This window comes from Castanea sativa, chromosome 2 (genome assembly GCF_040712315.1).
Source record: "Castanea sativa cultivar Marrone di Chiusa Pesio chromosome 2, ASM4071231v1".
NCBI classification, from domain to species: domain Eukaryota; kingdom Viridiplantae; phylum Streptophyta; class Magnoliopsida; order Fagales; family Fagaceae; genus Castanea; species Castanea sativa.
The window spans coordinates 39636344-39659053 of NC_134014.1; the positions used below are offsets into that span (position 1 = coordinate 39636344).

General features: G+C 37.4%; 1 long non-coding RNA gene and 1 pseudogene across 1 annotated transcript; one reads left to right on the forward strand and one right to left on the reverse strand.

Moving 5' to 3' along the window:
- Window positions 1–54: 54 nt before the first annotated feature.
- On the reverse strand, window positions 55–4297 carry LOC142623655 (G-type lectin S-receptor-like serine/threonine-protein kinase At4g27290; annotated as a pseudogene).
- A 1046-nt stretch (window positions 4298–5343) lies between these two features.
- LOC142623656 (uncharacterized) lies at window positions 5344–5901 on the forward strand. The gene is made up of 3 exons (XR_012842176.1): window positions 5344–5437; window positions 5527–5677; window positions 5755–5901. It is a non-coding gene; the product is annotated as an uncharacterized LOC142623656 (long non-coding RNA).
- The last annotated feature ends 16809 nt before the right edge of the window (window positions 5902–22710 follow it).

The window sequence follows — 22710 nt, forward strand, 5'->3', positions numbered from 1 at the left end:
CAAAAATTAAAAACATGAAATTTATTTTTGACAAAGAACAAAAAAGACGTTGATTGTTCAAAAAATAAAAAGAGGTTTGTTAATTTCATTTCCCCCTCTGCTCCAGCTTCAATTCACTTTTTGGTCATACATCCAATCAAAGCAAGCTCCAAGGATTAAATCCTTGGTAGCATTGTTGTTCAATAATTGCAATAGAATTGACATGACTTACTCAACTGTAGGTATACAATTTACAAATTATATTGATGATTCGTTTTGTATCGACAACTTTGTATAGTTACAGTAGTAATGCATTAGTAAAATATTCTTAACGAGCCTCCAATACTGTAATTGTTATTTCATTGGTTGAAGGCAATTCGTGCTTACTTGAGAAACCATGTGCTACATTTGAATCTTTTTCCAAGAAGAAACCAGGTTTTTTGACCGAGGCAATGCACACTCACCGCCTAAAACCACAACCACAGATGACATGCTTGGCCTATCCTGCGGACGCCGTTGCACGCATAGGAGGCTAAGATGGATACAACGGAGCACTTCCGATAATGTGCATGTTTCTCCTAAACATTCATCAATCAAATCTAAAGGCCTTCCCTCATTCCAAAGTATCCATGCCTGAAAATAGGAAAACACTATTTGTCATTCATCAATCCAACTTATCTGGATAAGAAATCCAACTGTTTGAAACTTACAATTCCAATAAGATTATGGCTGTGGTTTGGATCATAAAACCCTCTACTTTTCTTCCCGCTAATGATCTCCAACAATAAAATCCCAAAGCTAAAGACATCAGATTTGGTTGAGAATTGCCCATCAAAAGCATATTCTGGTGCCATGTAACCACTGCAAGGCATCATCACTAGTTTAAAGTGAAAATATTGATTAGGAAATGAAGTAGATTTACATAAAGAGCATGTGAATTTTTTACTTATTAAGTTCCAACACTCGATTTGTGTTTCCTTCTGATTGATCTCCTCCGAAAGTTCTAGCCATGCCAAAGTCTGAAATTTTAGGATTCATCTCACTATCAAGTAAAACATTACTTGCTTTGAGATCCCTATGTATAATTCTTAATCTGGAATCTTGATGAAGATATTGAAGCCCCCGAGCAATTCCGCATATGATGGGGAAGCGCTTGGACCAATCTAACATTTTACTTTTTGTTTGATCTGGTAAGTTTCTAGCTCAAGTTAATTATTTTTTCCCATATTTCAAGAAAACATGGGAATTTCATGTATTTCAATATTAATAACATAGGTACACTAGCTAAATAAAATGTATTAGGTTTTGGGATTCAAACCGAAAATGAAGGAGTCCAAGCTTTTGTTCGGCATGTATTCATAAACCAGCATTTTTTCTTCCTCCTGAATGCAGCAAGCAAGAAGCTTTATAAGATTTCGGTGTTGAAGCTTGGCAATCAATCTTACTTCACTTTTGAACTCATTCAATCCTTGTCCAGAACTCGTTGAAAGTCTCTTGACAGCAATTTCTTGTCCATCCTCTAGTATACCCTGAAATCATTTGTAGAAAGCTAGCTAAACAGTGCTTCATCATTTGTCGTTGTTTTTGTACAAGACGTCACAAATTTACCTTGTAAACAGGTCCAAAACCACCTTCCCCAAGCTTGTTATTGATTTCAAAGTTATCAGTGGCACTAGCTATTGTTGAGAAGTCTAAGAAAGGGAGCTCAAGGTCTTCGTTTTGGCCTCCATTATTCTGATGGACCACAACTTCATTCCTTTCTGTTTTTACAGAAACAGAAACGAAATGATGGGGGAGGGGGGGGGGGGGGGGTGAGGAAAGGAATAAGAATCAAAGTACTGGCTGAGATATTCAAGAGGTAAAAAACAGTATGAGTTACTTTAGCTGAAATTATAACCAAAATCTCATATTACTACTTTCGTATAATTAATAAAAGTATTAACCTTCTTCATGTCATATATACACATTCTCTCCGAAAAAAAGATACTATCCAACTTGGACAATGAGATTAGCATGAAAATGAATACAATATATAGCAACATGAGAAGAGTTGTACTTATATGTAAGTGATCTCAAAGAAATCAAGGTACCATTATCAAAAACCATCTACACTAATCAAACTTGCAAAACTTTCAAATTCAAGGTGTATCAATCAAAACCAGGCCAAGCTATAGAAGATATGTTGACTGAGAACTCAAGTCTAATAAGCACCCTGCTATTTTAATTATCATTCCTACAGATATCAACTAAAATGAGTACCTAGGCCTAACCATAGAAGACACGTCCATTGAGAACTCAAGACTAATAAAGGTCTATATCATAAACTTTCTCTGGATTTGTAGAGGGCTAAACTAATAAAGGTCTAACAAATCTCAGCGTTTGAACCTTGAAATTAGATGGGGGTTAATCATGCAACAAATTGTAAAAAGTTTGCTTGGTCTGATGACACTGTTCAATTTCTGAAACTCTTTTGCAAAGCACCGACAAAATATAACGTGGTTGAATTATACCTCATAGCAATCCTTGTTCTAAATACTGTATTATCAAAAGGGCAGAAGCTGATTCTGCTTATATTACTAAGAGATTTAAAAACGAAAAGCATTTTAGGTAATTCCATAAGACAAATATTACCATATGTTTGCAATGGTTGTCAAGAGAAAAGTTATTTTACCTTTTAACTTTGTCCTGCTTCTGCATATGTAAAAGCCAATTATTAAGAGCATTCCAGAAACTACAGCAAGGGACACAGCAACTATCACTGCTCTCTTCATCCTACGACCTTTTTTGGCCTCTTCATGGTTGAATTTGGCACATCAAAGAACATATAAATAAAGTTTATCAAAAAAAGAACATATAATTAAACTACAGCTAAAAGATATTGAAAAGCAAGGGAAGCACTGCAGTTTCTAAAGAAACAAAATGAAACAGAATTCAAAACACAATGGAAACAATAATTTAAATTCAATAAGGATTTTCCTATGAAAAATATTAACCCCACACCTATCTCTGAGACTGACATTCTGATATACAGTTCTTGCCCACCAGCTGGAAACTGTCTAATATCCACTAAATCACCAAACCAAAGCGCACAGCCACTACCTTCTCCTCTAATATCCGAGTTTGTATAAGCCATACAAGAACAATTGTTTAAGCATTTGTCCCTGCATTCTTTGAGGCTCATACTTTTGTTCACCCAAGAATTTGTAGTATCTGGCAATTTCAACTCATTAAATTTAACAAACCCATCTTTATGGCAGCTCAGTGGTTTATTGCGTACACAACCTTGAGACCAGTCCATTACGCTCCATTTTTCTGGTGATTTAGGCTCGAATCCTTCTAAACATTGGCAAACTGGTGACCCACTAAGGATACAATTTCCATTGGCTCCACAAAGGCCATAATTGTCACAGTAGTCTCTAGGTACTGATGAATATAGCCTCCAAACATTCTCTGCTTCAATCCATGTATAGCGTTCACGAGAAGAGCTGGTTTGGTTCAAAACTATCCTTGTGATTAGAGAATTATTTATGAGGCTGTAGATGTAATAAACCTCATCATCATTAGAGACAAAGTCGAAAGCATAAAGCGGATTAGGCTTCAATTCTGGCGAACCACTATACCGAAGGCCATTCCATGGACCAGTCCGGTAGAACTTTTTGTTGCCTTTCCTAATATAAGCCTCAGGGTATGAATGAGGTTGCATTTCAATCCCATATGTGAAATCTCCAAGAGAAGGATCATCTGGACTTTTCCAAGCTGTAAAACGCCGCTTAATACCTTTCCTCAAGTCCCATCCCATCTTCATTCCTGGTAACAATGTATCAGACGGATAATCAAAGCTGTCCCACAAAGAGATTCCTGAATTTCCATCTTTTAGTACAAGATTTCCAGAGTCTAAGAGCTGCAATACAGGATTATTGGCTTGTATTTGTGTTCCTAATCCTATGGACCAAACAACACTCTTATTGTTACTCATAAGCACAAGACTGCTTGTTCTGTTTATCATTAACAAGCCAGATGAATCATTGATTGGGTTGAGTCTGTTTGCAACCCAAACAACAGTTCGAACTGGGATATTCTTGTACCATATTCCCAAATACCTATTCTTGGAACTACCAGGACTGAAGAAACCCAGTTCAAAGCTTCCCTCTTTGCTAACTAAGGTACTTCCATCGCTAATAGATTGGGATGGAGTAATGCTATCTACTGCAAATGAGACTTTGAAGAACAAAAAGAGTAAACAAGTAAGAATAGAAATAAAGGAAAGCGTTCCCATTGACTTCTAGTTTTAGACCTCCTTGATTATCCCTCTAAAAACTCAAAAGATAGATCATAAGCCCACCCCCCCCCCCCCCCGCCCCTATGATTCATAAACCCCAATGGAGTACCTAACAAGCTAAAACGACATAGACCTTGAACACTACATGTATTCGACAAAAAGAAGGGTCAGGACAAATGCATGTGTATAGTGCTAGTGCTTACAGATCTTTTTCCCAGATACTTGTCTCATCTACCACTCCCTTAAAGTCTTCAAACAATAGCTGGAAGGCTGAATGCTACTGTTCAGAGGTCATTCTCCATTAATGCGGCTAGGGAGGTAGATGCAGGGCCTTTAATGCGGTAGTAGCAGCTTTTTCCTCAGATATTTTTCACACGTTCCTACCTCTAAAGGGTGCTTGGATCACACCTTTACCCAACAGATCTTCCAAAATTTTGCCTCCAAACTGTTTAGCAAGTCCTAAGGCCTTTGCTGGGCCTGTCCGAGGAGATACTCCTCCTCGGACAACTTCTCGGATCACTATAGTGCGGACAGACCTATGGGCCTAGAGACCCTGATTAAACAGATTTGTACCAACTAATCAGGCCCAAAGCCCAAACGTATATCCAAACACTTTTACCCCCCACACACTTATATTAAAAATATCCTAACAATATTTTTTAATTCCATTCCACTAATTTCCTTTCTTTTATTTTTCATTACTTAAATACATTCCATTCTATTCAACTCATTTATAATTTATTCATATCATTCAATTTCATTCATTTATGAACTTCCAAACAACACCTAAGTATCTATAGTATATATGGTAAGTGGTTACACTTTCTTTGTCCAGAGTGCGTACTGTCTACCCTTTTATTAAAAACTTTTTTTTGTTTGTTGGAGAAGACGTCTCTTTTATCAAAAACTAGTTAGTAACCCATGTAATGCCTGGTGATTGTTCAACAAAATATATTTTTTTTTTCTATTTTTAAAATTTTGTCTAAATATAAAATTTGATAATTGTGGTAATTATTGATAAGTGTTTATTATTATTGTGTATTTATATTGAATTATTTATTCTACCGTTTAAGAAAAAAAATGATGTGAGATGAATCCTAAAATTTCAGACTTTGGCATGGCTAGAACTTTCGGAGGAGATCAATCAGAAGGAAACACAAATCGAGTGGTTGGAACTTAGTAAGTAAAAAATTCACATGCTCTTTATGTAAATCTACTTCATTTCCTAATCAATATTTTCACTTTAAACTAGTGATGATGCCTTGCAGTGGTTACATGGCACCAGAATATGCTTTTGATGGGCAATTCTCAACCAAATCTGATGTCTTTAGCTTTGGGATTTTATTGTTGGAGATCATTAGCGGGAAGAAAAGTAGAGGGTTTTACGATCCAAACCACAGCCATAATCTTATTGGAATTGTAAGTTTCAAACAGTTGGATTTCTTATCCAGATAAGTTGGATTGATGAATGACAAATAGTGTTTTCCTATTTTCAGGCATGGATACTTTGGAATGAGGGAAGGCCTTTAGATTTGATTGATGAATGTTTAGGAGAAACATACACATTGTCGGAAGTGCTCCGTTGTATCCATCTTAGCCCCCTATGCGTGCAACGGCGTCCGGAGGATAGGCCAAGCATGTCATCTGTGGTTGTGGTTTTAGGCGGTGAGTGTGCATTGCCTCGGCCCAAAAACCTGGTTTCTTCTTGGAAAAAGATTCAAATCTAGCACATGGTTTCTCAAGTAAGCACGAATTGCCTTCAACCAATGAAATAACAATTACGGTATTGGAGGCTCGTTAAGAATATTTTACTAATGCATTACTACTGTAACTATACAAAGTTGTCGATACAAAATGAATCATCAATATAATTTGTAAATTGTATACCTACAGTTGAGTAAGTCATGTCAATTCTATTGCAATTATTGAACAACAATGCTACCAAGGATTTAATCCTTGGAGCTTGCTTTGATTGGATGTATGACCAAAAAGTGAATTGAAGCTGGAGCGAGGGGAAATGAAATTAACAAACCTCTTTTTATTTTTTGAACAATCAACGTCTTTTTTGTTCTTTGTCAAAAATAAATTTCATGTTTTTATTTTTTGAAAAACTAATACCTGTGTCATTCTTTGTCAAAAATGTACTTCATGTTTACCTTGACGCACTGTATTTTCTTGTATGTCATCCCGCCAGTTGATCGCATCACTCTTTTAACTTAGATACAAGTGTTGTTTTTCCTTCATCAATGGTCTTCCTATAAGTGTTAGATAAATCCATGAAAAATTTATTTGTATTTGTTGGTTTTTAATTGTATTGTAAATTGTGGTAATGAGGGCTGAAGTTGAAGCATATGTTTATTGTGCAAAACTAAAGACCTCAATTGAGCGAAAGCTGGCTGAAAATTTCGATAGAGCCTCATTAGACACTCATCAACCAAGACCCTATTATGGAAATTCCAAAATTTGTTTCCATAGCAGTTGGTGCAGCCACCTCAAGCATAAACTCTACATGTATGAAACCCTATTTACAACCTAGAAAGTACGGGTGTAGCTCTAGGGCTGTTGCACCCGCACTTGACGAGCACCGATGTGGCATGCAATATCAGAATAAAGGCAGCAACAAGCAACAAGAGTAGCAGAGTTTCAATGAGCTGTCCAGAAATGTAGAAGGACCTGGAGAATTTCCTAAGGACTAAAATGACAGTAGCTTCTGTTTGTACAATGTATATATGACTTGTAGTTTAGTAGAATGTTAAGCGTGGCACATGAGTTGATTAGTTATAGCTGTGGATAGATACGTGTGTAGGTGGTTATTTTTCTGTTTCTTCTATTAGCTCTGTACCTAGTGTAAATAAACACATGGTAATTCTTTTCTAAATTAATCAGTTCTGGAAGTTTCATTTCATCATAGCTCTGATATGGTATTAGAGCAAAAGCTCTAGATTTTTCCCAATTCTTCAATCTAGGGTTCTTTCAGTTTATCAAGATTTTTGTTTCATTCTTTAATCTTCTCTCAATTTTTTTTTTCTTTAAAGAAATTTCTTCTTTCAACAATGGCTTCAGCTGACACAACTCCTCCTACTACTACAGCTGAAACTGTTACTTCGTCACAAGATTCACCAATGAATGATCCTCTGTTTTCGCACCATGGAGAAAGCACCAGTCTCGATTTGTTAGAAAAGCATTGGTTACAAAGAACGAGTTGGGATTCATTGATGGCACTCTAACTTCGTCATCACAATTGGTGTTAACTCACTCAGCCACTTAAGCTTGGAGCAGGTATAATAATATGGTTGCCACATGGCTAACCAATTCAGTGTCTCCCAAAATTCAAGCCAACATTGTGTATGCTCTGGAAATCTGGAATGATTTGAGAGATAGGTTTTCCCAAAAGAATGGCCCAAGAATCTTCAACTTGTAGAAACAGACAGCAGAATTGCATCAAGGTGAAGTTTCTATTACTGATTTCTTCACTCAACTCAAAGTATTTTGGGATCAATTGCAAAGTTATAGCCTTTTCCCTTCATTTACTTGTGGAAAATGTGTTTGCAATGTCAGTAAAAGGCTGACTGAGTTACAAGCTAGAGAATCAGTAATGAAGTTTATCAGACCGTGTGCCTTACCGATCTATCCAACGACCAATTGGTGAAGGATGAAGGGGCACAAATATTTTATAGCATTTGATCGCAGACCAAGCCCATTGGTATTAGAGTGAATTGTGAAAGTCCCTCACAATCCCTCCCTCACAATGTGGCTCCAACGACTCGAACCTATGACCGGGCTCTGATACCACTTGTCGAACCGTGTGCCTTACCGATCCATCCAATGACCAATTGGTGAAGGATGAGGGGGCACAAATCTTTTATAGCATTCGATCGCAGACCAAGCCCATTTGTATTGGAGTGAATTGTGAAAATCCCTTAAAAAGTTCTTGATGGGTGTGAATGATTCTTTGTCCCAAGTCATAACACAAGTGCTCCTAATGGACCCTCTAACCTCTCTTAACAAGGTATATGCCTTGTTGATTCAGGAAGAAGTACAAATAATTTGTGACTGTTGGTGCCAATCGTCGTGTTGAATCCACTACTCTTGCTGCAAAAGGTCAAAACTTTACCACTATGGGAAGCTGGGACATGCCATTGATAAATGCTATAAATTGCATGGGTTTGCACCAGGTTTTAAGTTTAAGAACAAGCCTTCAATGGCACATCAGGTGTCCTCAAGTCAAGCTTAAGAATCATTGCCAATGGCTTTTCTTTTTCATAATCGTCCAAGTCTTACTCATGACCAATATCAGCAATTGTTAACCTTGATCAATGGTTCAAGTTCACCGTTGACATCAACACCCTAAGTGATAGAAGTTCCAATGACAAGTATTGATTTTTCTCAAAGTGTCTTTTTTGCACAAGTGGTTAACAAAAGGGCCTGTGGTAGAAACACTTGGGTGTTGGATACTAGTGCTACTGATCACTTTTTTTGTTCAGTGCATTTGTTAACCACAATAACTACTACTACACAGTCTTTGGTCCAATTGCCTAATGGGGAATTTGCACAAGTAACACATATAGAAGCTTTTGTTTTATTTTTTTTCTCTTGTTCTCACAAATGTCCTTTGTATCCCATTTTTTACCTTCGATCTTCTATCTATTAGTACAATTACTCAATCTCAGCCATATTGTCTTGTTTTTCTTTCCACATATTGTTTCATTTAAGACCTTTTCTCTTGGAAAATGATTGGAGTGGGGCAAGTAGCTGATGGATTGTACCTGTTGCAGTGTGAGAGTCTTCCACATACTCCTAGTTCATCCCTTGCTGATTACTTGGTTGCTTTAAATAAAGCATTGTAAATAAAGACATAAACTGTGAAAAAAAACATATGTTAGACTATCTAAAAGATTGTGTGGCTGTAGCTTAGCTTCCTCCTTTTGAGCCCACTGATCTCCCCCTTTCAATATGCACTCCCCTTTACTCTATGCCATAGTCATAGTATTCATAGTAAGTGTTCTTCCCCTTTTTGGCACGAATAGTTAAAGGCTCTCCTTGAGCTTGCGCTGAATCTTATCCAATTGTGTATCAATGGTGGTCAAGCGAAGTTGAACATGATTGTTGTGAGAGTACATGACATTTCCAAGTCCAGGAAAGTGATCATGTAACCCTTCTATCAAAGTTATCAACATATCTGAATGAGGGATAGACGGTCCTGACTGAGTGCTAGATGAGTAAGGCTCAGGAGTGTGAGGAGAAGTTGTCTTGAGAAGTTTGGAGACATTAGGAGCAGCTGAGCTCTTCCCAATAGGAGAGGCGTGATGGAAGGATTCGCTCTTTAAAGGCTTAGAAGGACTTTTCTTTACACTTTCAGCAGATAAGTGACCCTTGCTACTTTAGAGAGAATGCAATGAAATTGGTCTTTGACGAGGCAAGATCGTTCCATCTTTCGGAGGATGGATGCCGTTAAGAGTCATGATCTTCATAATAAGGCTGCAAAAAGGTAGACATGTTCTTGCAGCTAAGTTCCTCGTAGTTTTTCCCATAGTCTAAAATATGTGTGCACAAATATCTATTTGAGCTCTATTAATCAAATCACATAGGAATTTTGCTCTTCCAAGGTTAATAAAACTTGTGTTGGACAAAGGGTACAAGTTGGAGTGCATAATCAAGGTGAGAGTCTTCATTTCTAGCTCGAATCTCGAAGTACCAATGGAGGTGCCTGTGGAGAAGACTTCATGATGCACTCCTAAAGTTTCAAGGATCTCAACAACGGGTGCTAATCTGTCATCATATGGGGAAGTGTCTACATTTTCCGGACGATTGATGAGAAGGATCTTTGCTAGATAGTTTGTAGTGATGACAAAATCCTTTCCTCAAACCAAACACTTCAGTTCTACTCTAGTGAACCATGCATTGAAGTAGAATTTTTTGACTAACTCTTTAATGGGATCTTCAAAGCTACCAAACAAGCTTGCCCAATCTTTGCCCACAAAGATTTTAGGGATGAAGGTTAATCCCAATGTGTCAAACCTCACAATCTTTTCCACCACAGTAGGAGCATTCTTGAAATTGTTGTTAAAAGATTGAGAGTCCAAAAGAGTTTTAAATCTCTTGTTGTCAAAGTTTCTCGTTGATTGACATGTCCTCTTTGATATTGGAGATGATGTGAGATCAATCAAGGGTTCCTTACCGCATGAAGATCTATAGGACATCTGCAAAATAGTCACACAAACAAACAAACCATACACACAAATGGTAACAAACTTAATTAGATACAAGTTAGTCCATAAACAAGAAAAAATAAGAAAAATGTCCTAAAATGGAAATAGACAAGCAAAACATAAACATAGGAACATGTTATAAATGCTAAAAGGTCTAAAAGACTTAACTAGCATAAGTGAATGCAAAACATGTCAAGTGTTAAAGTGTGTGCATCAAGGGTGCATCTAGTGTGCATATGAGATGCATGATTAATGCATAAACAAGCACTCGTGGGGCAAAGTGTGTAAAACACACAAACAAAGATCAAAACATAATAAACATGCATAATCATAATAATCCTCAAAAATTGGTACTCATTGGAGTCCAAAAGAATGAAAAAAAAAATACCATATAGGCATTTTATCTGAAAGCTCAAATTTGCACTAAAACACAAGAGCTTGTTCTGGCCCCCAATTAAAAATTACGGCTAGCTAGATTTTACTCTAACTTATACTAAGTGTGGAACAAGAGTAAATAAGCGCAAAGAACCGTTATCACTACCCTAATCAAATGAAAGCTTAAAGAGTAGAGAAGAGAGATGTAAACACAAGATAACACCAAGACGTGTTATCGAAGAGAAAACCGAAGAATGCGCAAAACCTCTCTGCAACCCTTCAAGTAAAAATTGATCCGCTAGAGAATAAAGTTGGAGTACACGAATAATAAAAGAGCTTTCAAGCCTAGTCTACCCCATGTACTTGAGCCCTCCAAGCTCCTACTACCAATTGACTTCTCGGAGCCTTATCTTCTCTACCTTTCCAGATCCCGCAATTCAGCTCGATTGCATCCATCAATGAATGGCTCCTTCCAATGCTTCCTAGTGGCACCGAAATCTCACTTTACACTCAGAATGGGTGTGGTAAGTGTTTGGGCTAGCAACCTCTCAAAGATATAGAGATGGAGAGGTAGGAGTTAAGGAAAACCACAAGGAAATGTGTAGATGATTTTGGGTATAACAATCTCTAACTCTCAAGCGTATTGTCTAGGGTTTTCTCTATGAAAAAACACTCCTTACAATTTGTGGGTAATAAGGGTATATATAGTGTGAATAAAGACATGGTAAAACAAAACATAACTTTTTGTCAAACAGAAACTTTCACGAGTCCTTTGCGGGTTGGCCTTACCCACGAGACACTTGCAAAAAATACAACTTGGCACGACTCTTCATCTTCCAGTCATGTGTTCACGTGGCTTTTTTTGCAGGTAAGCTTCTACCGAGACAGTCGCGAGCCAGTTGCGAAATCCACTTGATCATTCTTTAAAGCTTGAGTCTTCACCGATCTCTCACACTCATCCCTTACAATTAATCTCACATACATACAAGGAAAATGATTGAAGAAATTACAATCAAATTTGGCACAGAATTAAAACAAACACAACATAGTTGGAAATCACAACTTTACATTATCAAACACTTAGAGTACACACACTACACTTATATATTAAACAATGCATGAACACGTGAAAAACTTGTCTAAATAAGTCTTAAAATGCCACTAGGGGCCAACAAAAACACAACCAAACACAATGGGACACAGCCTAATCAAGAAAAAATCAAAAAGATTTGACAAAAATAAAATTTTCCCAACCCTATTTAAAATAACACCAACCCTTGAATTTGAAGAATCTAAGACTTAATCTAAGGATTCAAAAGATAAAAGTTGTTAAAACATTCCTTAGAGAAGGCTTAGAGATGAAATCTAAGGAGTTTTGGTTGAGATTTGAGTGAAAATGGTGTTTTGGGTTGAGAGAGGCACGAAGAATGCAAAAATAAACTTTTGAAAAACTGCCACTTTGTGCCCCTTCAAAAACTAAAAATCCACTCATTTTACGAGATAGCTACTCGTGAAGTACTTGCAAGTTTCTCGCGAAATGCCTCAAATGCACAAGGTAAGTTTCACGAGAAGCTATTTCTTGTGAAGAACTCGTGAGGGAGTCGCGAAACTCTCTATGTAAAATTTTGTAAGAAATGAAAATTTGCTTCCTCATTTTTGCGACTAAGGTGCGAGATACCTTACTTGCGACATACTCGCGAATGTGCTTTAGGAGGAGTTTTTCAACAAAACAAATTTGGCTTTTTGGAAAAACTTTCAAAACACACGTAATACACAAAAATACTTTAAAAAAAAAATAAAACACTCAAAAATATGTTTGGGTTTGATCATTAGGTAATTGAGAATACACATATCACATTTGAACACATACAATCGCACAAATGAAATAGGCATTCATTGAACATTAGACTTGTGTGTTGTGTGTGTGAATCAAGTATGAACTAGTCCATAGTATAGTATGAAGCTTCAATATCAATTCAATCAAGTCATACACAACTAGCACGAACTCAAGTGACCTATCTCACTAGTAAAAATGAACATATATAACCCCCACCAAAGTGTTTACATTGATTGAAAACTATTCATTTGGCTTCCATTTTTCGTACTTTTTTATCAATACAACTCAATTCTTTGAGTAGTGATACCATGAAATTTTTTATATTTCTTTGTGGAATAAGCCTTTGGCTTTGGCATCATACATGTTGAATACATTCTGCTCCGCCTTGTCATGATCAACTAGTTTTTGAAGTAAGGCTTTTTCAGCTCTTTCTCTTTTTAGAAATTGACATTTGTAGAGCTTTTTGACATAAAAATAAATGTGAGGAGATATATAGGTACAAGTCTACGCATGTATCAAGATCAAACAAAACTATTGACCAATCATTCATGATGAGCTTGAAGATCTATCCACAATAATCATACATAGGTTTCTAGATTTCACTCACACTTAAAAATGTGCATACATAACAAGTTAAGCTCGTAAATGCACTACGCCATTAGTACGGAGGTACTAGGTCAAACTCAACATGTGATATACACAACACAAGCAATCAAACTTTTTGAGATTTTTACTTTATATGGATTTTTGAATTTTTTTTTTTTTTAACACTAAAAAACAAAGCAATAAAGTAAAATCAACAAAACAAGGCAAACAAACCAAATACCTATAAAAGAAACATACTAGGAGGGAAGCAATGACTTTAGAAGAATGCATATGCCATGATGCATGAAACTATGACCCTAATACATTGGAAGTATTAATGCATAGGCATAGTGTGAGATCATACATAAGTACCCTTCTTCACCCACGCCGTACGAGTGTTTTGGTTGAGGTCCTTAAAAGGAGGAGTACAACTGACATAACTCTCAAACTTCGGGGTGAAGCTAGCTAGGCATGATGAATTTTTCTTCAACATCTCCATAACGTCTCTGATGGGTTGACCCTCATTTTCTCCTTTAGCTTGATTTTCCCTTGGCATTCTTCTAGAGTTTCCTTGATCACGCAGAGAATCAGCCCTCTTGAATGCTTGAAGCTTAAAGCAATTTGGTCTTGTGTGTCCTCAAACTCCACAATGATGATAGAAATGCTTCACTTGAGGTCCCCTTTGATTCTTAGACAATGACTTCCCTTTTGCCTTTGGTTTTGGACCAATGTCTTTCTTCTCAACAGTAGGGATCTCAACCTTGGGCTTCTCTACGTTCTTTGCCAACATAAATTTCATCTCTTTTTTGGGTTCGCTACTTAAGCTTCCTTCACTGGTGTAGCCCAATCTGGTCTTGTCCGAGGAAGGCTTTTAAGATAAGAGCACGCTGTTAAGTTTCTTGGTTATGATGCGTTCCACTTTGACATTTGTTTGAATTACTTCGAGTTCAAGAAACTTAATTTTGGATTAGGCATTCAGCAACTCTTCCTTCAGCTCTTCAACTTCACACTTGGCATCCTTAAGTTGAACAAGAGTAGATTTGTGCTCTTCTTCAATTTTCTTCATCTTCTTAACAACACTCTTGGCAACCTTAACATATTTGCCATAATCTTCAAGCAATGCATCGTACACTTGTTGAAGATTCTTCTCACCCTCATTGAGGTACACATTCTCATCATCCGAAACTTCAAATTCTTTGCCTTCGGAGTGTACACCAAGTTTATCAACCAAATTGCTCAAGTCATCTTTAGAATCAACCGTGGTAATCGTCATAAATGCTGAATAGTTTCCATCACTATCACATTCTCCTTCTGCATCAAAATTTGAGTTTTCCAAGTCACTAAGGGTAGTTGTTAGCACTTTAACATTTCCTCTCAAATAGTTTGGACATTCTTTCTTTAGATGCCTATGGCCATTGCATTCATAGCACACGATTTCTTGGGTTGATGATGAATCTTTCCCATCCTTCTTCTTGAAGTCTCTTTTGTCATTTTTGGAGGATGAGAATTTTCCTTTGCCAAACAACTTCCCATTGCTCTTCATCTTGAGAAACTTCAGAAGTTCTTTGCAAGATATGCCACCTCTTTTTCAACATCATCTTCATCGGAGGAATCACTAGTTTTCTCATTTATGGTTTTGAGAGCAAGTGATTTGCTAGACTTGTGAAAGAGTAGTCTGAGCTCATAAGTTTGAAGAGAGCCAACAAGCTCTTAAATCTTGATCTCATCTAAATCTTTGCTCTCCTCAATGGCGGTGGCCTTAGCCCAGAAACTTTCGGGTTAAGAATTTCAAGATTTTCCTCACCACTTTGGTGTCTTCAATCTTCTCTCTAAGATTGAGCTTGGCAATAACAATCTCATTGAGTCTCCCATAGAATGAATCAAATGACTCATCATCACTATCTTCACTTCCTCAAATCGAGTAGTGAGCATTTGAAGCTTAGTGTCCTTGACCTTCTTAGTCCCCTCTTAGGTTGCCTCAAGAATGGTTTATGCCTCTTTGGCAATCTTCACATGAGATATCCTGTAGAATTCATCAGTAGAAACATCACAAAAAATAGCGTTAATATCTTTGCTATTGGCATTTGCCAAAGCAAGTGCAGCCTTATCCCATTCACCCTTGGCTGTTGTAGGTCTCACCCAACCATTCTCAACAGAATCCCAAATGGTCTTATCAATAGCACATAGAAAAGCAAGCAAACATACTTTCCAAAATGCATAATTACTCCCATCAAAGTAAGGAGGAGCGTTGAGAGATTAAGATCTATCCATCTCAAACGGGGTCTAGGATCACACAAGGATAATGAAATCCAAAAAGTGTACCCGCTCTAATACCAATTGAAAGCTTAAATTAGTGTGGAACACTAATGTGTTAGGACATATGTGTTTCACATGTTAGGAACATATGTCATTATTTTATGTAATTGGCTAATCCTTTGACAAAACGCATTTTACTTGTAATTGGGTAGATCTAGGATGTGTTTAATACTTCAAGAAACCTTGTTTCAAGACAAAGTATTAAAACCATACAAGTCTGTCCAAAATTCAAGTGTGAAAAGTGTTGTTCATTAAAACTTGACAGCTAGCTTGACAACTAGCATCTATCGAGACTTGAAGAGCTGCTCTAGCCCATGGCTTGATAGCAGCTCGACAAATAGGGTATCTGTCAAGATTTATGAAACTCGAATTTTCGAGTCTGTTTTTCATCCAATCCGTGATTGTATGTTTGGACTTTCTTTTCTGACAACCCTAGACATATAAAATGATTATTTTAAGGGCCGTAAAAGGTGACACAAGTAGCACAAGTGTTGAGCAATTTGTTCAAGCAAATTGTGACTAGAGACCTAGTTTTTCCCTAGTTCATCTTTCTTGTGAATAAGCTGCTGTGTTTGTACACCGTAAGGTTTTGTGACCAAGGAGCTTCTCGATCTTCGCCATGTGATGAATTGAAGAACTTTGCAGCCAACAATCCTTCTCTAGTTGGTGATTGAAGTTGTGTACTAGGATTCGAGCAATTGGTTAATCATGTACTGGAATCCGTGCATTGAAAAGGAGAGATTGTCACTACTGAACAAGTCCAATTGGGTATTGGGGTAAGGGTTCAACTGTAGATTGGTATAAAGTACTAAGATTCCTTTACTTGTAACCGCTTGTTTTGATATAGTGGATTCTCGGGAGTGGTGACCTTAAAATCACCCAATGGGGTTTTTGCCGTATAGGTTTTTCCCATTAATAAACAAATCACCGTGTCAATTTAGTTTCTGCTGTACTTTAGTTTATTAGTGATTTGTTTGTGCTATTATGCGTTTGCATGTTAATTTGATTAATTAATAAACTTGACTAATTAATCAATTAATTCATCACAATGGGTCAGTACGTTTTTGGCCTATAAAGTAGTATTAGAGCATAGCACTAAAGGCCAAGAGCAGTGACACTGATGAGTCTTCCGATGATGAAGATTCTAAAATGAAGTCCTACATCACCCAGTAGTTCATGAAGAATGTCAATGCAAAGGGCTTCGACAAGGACCGTAGGCAATCCAGTTCTTATAAGTTCAAGAGCCAGGACAAAGGAAAGAAGGATGCAAGGGATGGTGGTCAGTACACTATTCCCTCAGGACGTAAGTGCTTTAGGTGTCAAGGCTTCGGACACATGAAATAGGAATGCCCTGCTTATCTCAAGTCTATTGGGAAAAGCAAGGCACTTGCTGCTACATTAAGCGACATCGAACCTAAGAATAATTTCGAAAATGAGGATGACGGAATCCTGAATGCCTTTACCGCCACTGTCAATCCTACTGAAGGTATTGTAGAAGATGTGGAAGAAGAAGAAAACTTGGTGGAGTCAAAATTTGAGAAGATGGATAAGCAAAATGACATCCACATAACCTATGCAAAGTTGTATAAGGTATCATAAAAGTATGAGAAATTGAATAGGTTGACCACCAAGAAGCTTTGTGATGTGGAGCTTAAGCGTGAAGAGCTTTCCGCAAAATTGGATGAAACCAATCAGACTATTGGAGCACTGAGGTTTGAGAACAACTTCCTGGCTGAGAAGACCAAGAAGCTTGAGGCAGAACTGTTTCAAGTCAGAGCTCAGTTGGAAAGGACTTTAAGCGCTAAGCTCGATAAGATGCTCAGTCTTCAGAAATCTGCTTGTGATCAAACCAGTTTAGGGTATGATTTCTCTACTTCCAATATTGCTTCTACTAGTACTACTATTTTTGTTCCTCCTAGTAATAATGTTGAAATTGAGAACACTAATGTCAAAACTGATTTAGCTAGTGAGAACATAGACAAGGATAAATCCATCTTAGGAGCACCCCCTAAGCAGGATAAGAAAGAAGCTAAAAATCCTAAGGCTAAGAAGGCTAACTCTCAAAAGCCTAAACAGAAGAAGCAGCATCTCTGTCATCACTGTGGAGCAGCCGGTCATACTCGACCTAATTGCTATAAGTGGTTAGCCACTCAACAGAGCAACGGCATGATCGCATTGGGAAACCAGAATTAGTTTCCATCCTTTCTTGCACCTCTTGGAGATCTTCTCAAAGCCCTCATATTTCTTTCAAACTTGAACGAGTTCAATTCTTCCCCCTCACCACCGATTCAAGGCTTTGCTCAAAGGAAAGGCTTTTCCAAGGTGTGGAAAGAAAATGACTCCAAGTGATTTAATCAGTTCTTCTCCCTCCCTATCTATTTTTTATTGCATTACCTGTGTGTTTTTGCTTTCTTGTTTTGAGTCAGTCTAGTTTTATGCATTGCTTTGCTTTGTTTATCATGTTTTTGTTGTTATTTTCAATTTGTTTTATTTTATTTTTTTCATAAAAATAAAAAATTTGAAAAATTTGAAAAATACAAAAACAGTGTGTGTTTGTGTACATTGGTGCTTGTGCACCTTGGATGGCCATTAAAACAAAGTTTTCTAAACTTTGTATCTCTCGCAACTTAGATAAGCATCTCTATGCTCAACTAAGCAAGTGAGTTTTGTGACTCTTTGTTTGTGATGAGTAAGGTTAAGTAATCTCTTGTACTTAACACGCGTATCACTTTTTTTGACGGGAAGGACTAGAAAATCCTAAGAGAAAGGCATAAATAGTCATCTCACCACTGTTGCCCGCCAATCATGAAATGACATCTGTATGCTTCAGCATAGTAAAAGTGCAATGTCTATGACATCGGTATGCTTCAGCATAGTAAAAGTGCAATGTCAAAAAGCTTAACATAATTGGGTATTTCTTTCCTCTCTTTTATATGCCCATGCGTGGTTTGCTTAAGAGAAAAATATGCAAAGAAAAATAAAAAGCAAAAAGATTAAAAGGCTTTAAATATGATTGCAAGCGTGTATTCTAGGAGATGTGGGAGTTATAGGATGTACCTCGAAGGTGATAGTCCCCATCAAGCAGTTATGATCGTGTGTAAGTTAAATTGATTTACTCATATCTCAAATCGTCATAACATAGAGATATTTATGCAATCTTACGATATTTTTCATACACAACACGCAATATTCTTTGCTACTCTTGATACATATGCAGGTACAATGTGATTTGGTCATCACAAGGTTTACATGTGTTAATGTATACTCACTAAACTGTCTTAACTTGTTTTTGAAATATAAAATTGGTTAGACTTGTTTTGTGTGTGTGTTTATTTTGGGATCTATGTGCTTAGTGTTTTTGTTGAGAGATGATTTTGAGAGCTTAAAATGTTGATTGGATCATTGGTTGAGTTGCTTGTTTGATTCCATTCATGTCTGTGTTTTTCCCTTCTTTGAAAAACTGTTTTTAAGCAATCTCGACAACTCCTCGACACCTCTCAACACCTGGCTTATCTATCGAGCCCTTTAGTTGCTTTTATCACAATCTCGACACCTCTCGATAGCTATGTGGATCGATCGAGAATTCTTCTGTCCCCTTGATAGCTCCTTGACAGATCCTCGATCCATCGAGCTTCTTTGTGAAGAATTCCTTTGTTTGATCCTCGATAGATCCTCGATAGCTGGCTCGACAGCTTGAAGACGCGTTTTAAAGCTCGACAGCTCCTCGATACATCTCGATCGATCGAGCTTTATGAGGTTTCTATATATATGCTTGTCGCGATTTCTGATCTCATTTCTTCGATCTCTCTTGACAATTTCTCATCTCTCTCACTCCCAAACACTCCCAACTCAACCACTTCATCTTCCCTACTCTTTCTTTGATCATTTGCTTGCCTTTTCATAGGTATTATCTCTTTTCTTGTCTTTCTTCTTACATGTTCATGCATTCTGACCTAGATTTTGGGATTTTTTTTTTTAATTTGGGGTTTCTCGAAATTGATAAAGTTTTGGTGGAATTTTTGGGTTGGGTTTATGATAATGTGATCTTAACACTTCATGCCTTGCATCTCATGTGCATTATAACTATATTTTCATGCATTTAGATGTGTGTTATATGTGTTATCTGATTGTTTGCTAGTAGGATTGGATTGCCCATGATGCAATTACTTTGCATGTCACATGTTCATGCATTCCCATACATACGTCCTTTCTTTTCAATATATTTTGATATATTTGAAATGCTTAAGACTTTTCTGATTGTCTCTTTCTCCCTCTCTCTCTTCTGTTTACATTAGTTTGTTTCTATGGCACCTAAACGTAAATCTATTCCGTCCCGAAACCCTCTACATTTTGGGGCATCTTCCTCTTCTGATCCTACTCCCTTTCACATCTGGTTCCGTGATGAAAAGGCCAAATCGAACTTCTTTAAGAACTTTTCCCAACGAAGCATTCATTCGGAACGCCAAGTCATTCTATCAGACTTCTCTGACACTGACCTTCCCACTGTCATCCATAGTAGGGAATGGGAGTCACTATGTGACGTCCCGGTCACATCCATCCGTGCTGATCCAGGAGTTCTACTCCAACATGCATGGATTCGATTATTCAGTACCTCAGTTTTCTACTCGCATTTGAGGTACGCGCATCGTGGTCACTCCAGCTCTTCTAGCCGACGTGCTCCATGTCCCTAGGGTAGCGCATCCTGACTACCCTGGTTGTGAGCGTCTTAAGGTTGTGTCTAAAGACGAGCTTATGTCTGCTTTTTGTGAGCGCCCTTCTGATTGGGGTGAGCGTCAATTCACATATTGTTCGACCTTTGCTAAAGGTCCGCGTTTTCTTAACATGGTCATGACTTTTGTGTTACATCCCTTATCTCATTATAACTTTATTACAGAGCCCCATGCTCAGTTTTTGCTTTCCCTTCTTGAGCATCTTAGTATAGATTTTTCCTCTTATTTTATTCATTCTATCATAGATGTGTATAGAGATACGGCGACCTGTGACAAGCTCATCTTCCCTTCTGCCATCACGAGGATCTTACGCCATTTTTCTATTCCCTTTCTCATGTCCGACCACTTTTCTACTATGGGTGCTATAGATGCCGCTACCGTTAAATAGAGCAAGGCACAGTTTCAATCGAGGAGGTCCAGGTTAGTAGCTCCTCCTACTCCTTTAGCTTTATCCACATCCGCTCCCTCTCCTTCTACGAATGGTGTGACTCTCGAGGACATCATGGCCCAGCTTTAGCGCATGGATGCTCACCTCGACACTCTCAGTGATAAGTTGTGTCAGGTGAACACCCGTGTTGGTCGTATTGCATAACGGCAAGAGGTCATAGGTGGCTTCGTGGCTTCTCCTCCACCTACTCTTGAGGCTTTTAAGGATGAGGATGATGGTGATACTAGCTCTTCCAGTGCTGACGAGATGACTACTTGACACTCTTACCCTTTGTCACTCGTGACAAAAAGGGGGAGTAATTTTTGTTATGAGAGTAGTCATAGTTAGGGGGAGAGTTAGTATAGGAGATTTTTGTTAGGAAGAGTGTTGATATTGAGGGCTATAGTAAGGATACTTGTATCTTTTCTTTTCTCTCTATCTTTAGATACATTATCTCTTGTACATGGGTCTTGTGACCATTTTGACATACATTGTACTTATATTCTTTATATGTTGATGTATGTATGTTTTTCATCTACTCTTACATGTGCAGTTTCTTTTCTATCTTTATGCACCTGCTTCTTATATATTGTATGCAATCTTTTATTTCTATTTAACACAAAGATGCCTTGATGAGTTTTGTTTAAATGTTTCAAAAATGTAGGTTGTCAAAGTCTACTTGCCATGAACTCTCTTCTTGCAAAGTTTTTCAAGAGTTTGTATTAGGATAGATTTTATTGTACGTAACAATTGAATATGAGTTGAGTGATTTATGACTTCTCCTATATGTTCATTTATTTGTTGTGATTTTGTCACGAATTGCCAAAAGGGAAGATTGTTAGGACATATGTGTTTCACATGTTAGAAACATATGTCACTATTGTATGTAATTGGCTAATCCTTTGACAAAACGCACTTTACTTGTAATTGGGTAGATCTAGGATGTGTTTAATACTTCAAAAAACCTTGTTTCAAGACCAAGTGTTAAACCTATGCAAGTCTGTCCAAGATTCAAGTATGAAAAGTGCTATTCATTAAAGTTCGACAGCTAGCATCTATCGAGACTTGAAGAGCTGTTCTAGCTTGTGGCTCGACAGCAGCTCGACATATAGGGTATCTATCGAGATTTATGAAACTCAGATTTTTGAGTCTCTTTTTCATCCAATCCGTGATTGTATGTTTGGGTTTTCTTTTCTCACAACCCTAGACATATAAAAGGATTATTTTAAGGGCTGAAAAATGTGACACAACTTGCACAAGTGTTGAGCAAAGTTTGTTCAAGTAAATTGTGACCAGAGACCTAGTTTTACCCCAGTTCATCTTTCTTGTAAAGAAGCTGCTGTGTTTGTACACTGTAGAGTTTTGTGACCAAGGAGCTTCTCGATCTTCATGTGATGAACTAAAGAACTTTGCAGCCAACAATCCTTCTCTAGTTGGTGATTGAAGTCGCGTACTAGGATCCACGCAATGGTTAGTCACGTACTGGAAGCTGTGCATTGAAAAGGAGAGATTGTCACTATAGAACAAGTTCAATTGGGTATTGGGGTAAGGGTTCAATTGTAGGTTGGTATAAGGTACTGAGATTCCTTTACTTGTAACCGCTTGTTTTGATAACAGTGGATTCTCGAGAGTAGTGACCTTAAAATCACCCAGTGGGTTTTTTGCTATATAAGTTTTTCCCATTCATAAACAAATCACCGTGTCAATTTATTTTCCACTGCACTTTAGTATATTGGTGATTTGTTTGTGCTACCACGCGTTTGCATGTTAACTTGATTAATTAATAAACTTGGCTGATTAATCAATTAATTCATCATAAGAGGTCAATATGTTTTTGGCCTATCATAATGCTTGTTTAGACCCCCAATTTTAAATTACGGCTTAATTACTTTTACTCTAACTTATCTAAATACGAAACAAGAGTAAATGAAGTGCAAGAAACCGAAACTACTCTAGTGCATAAACATGAACAA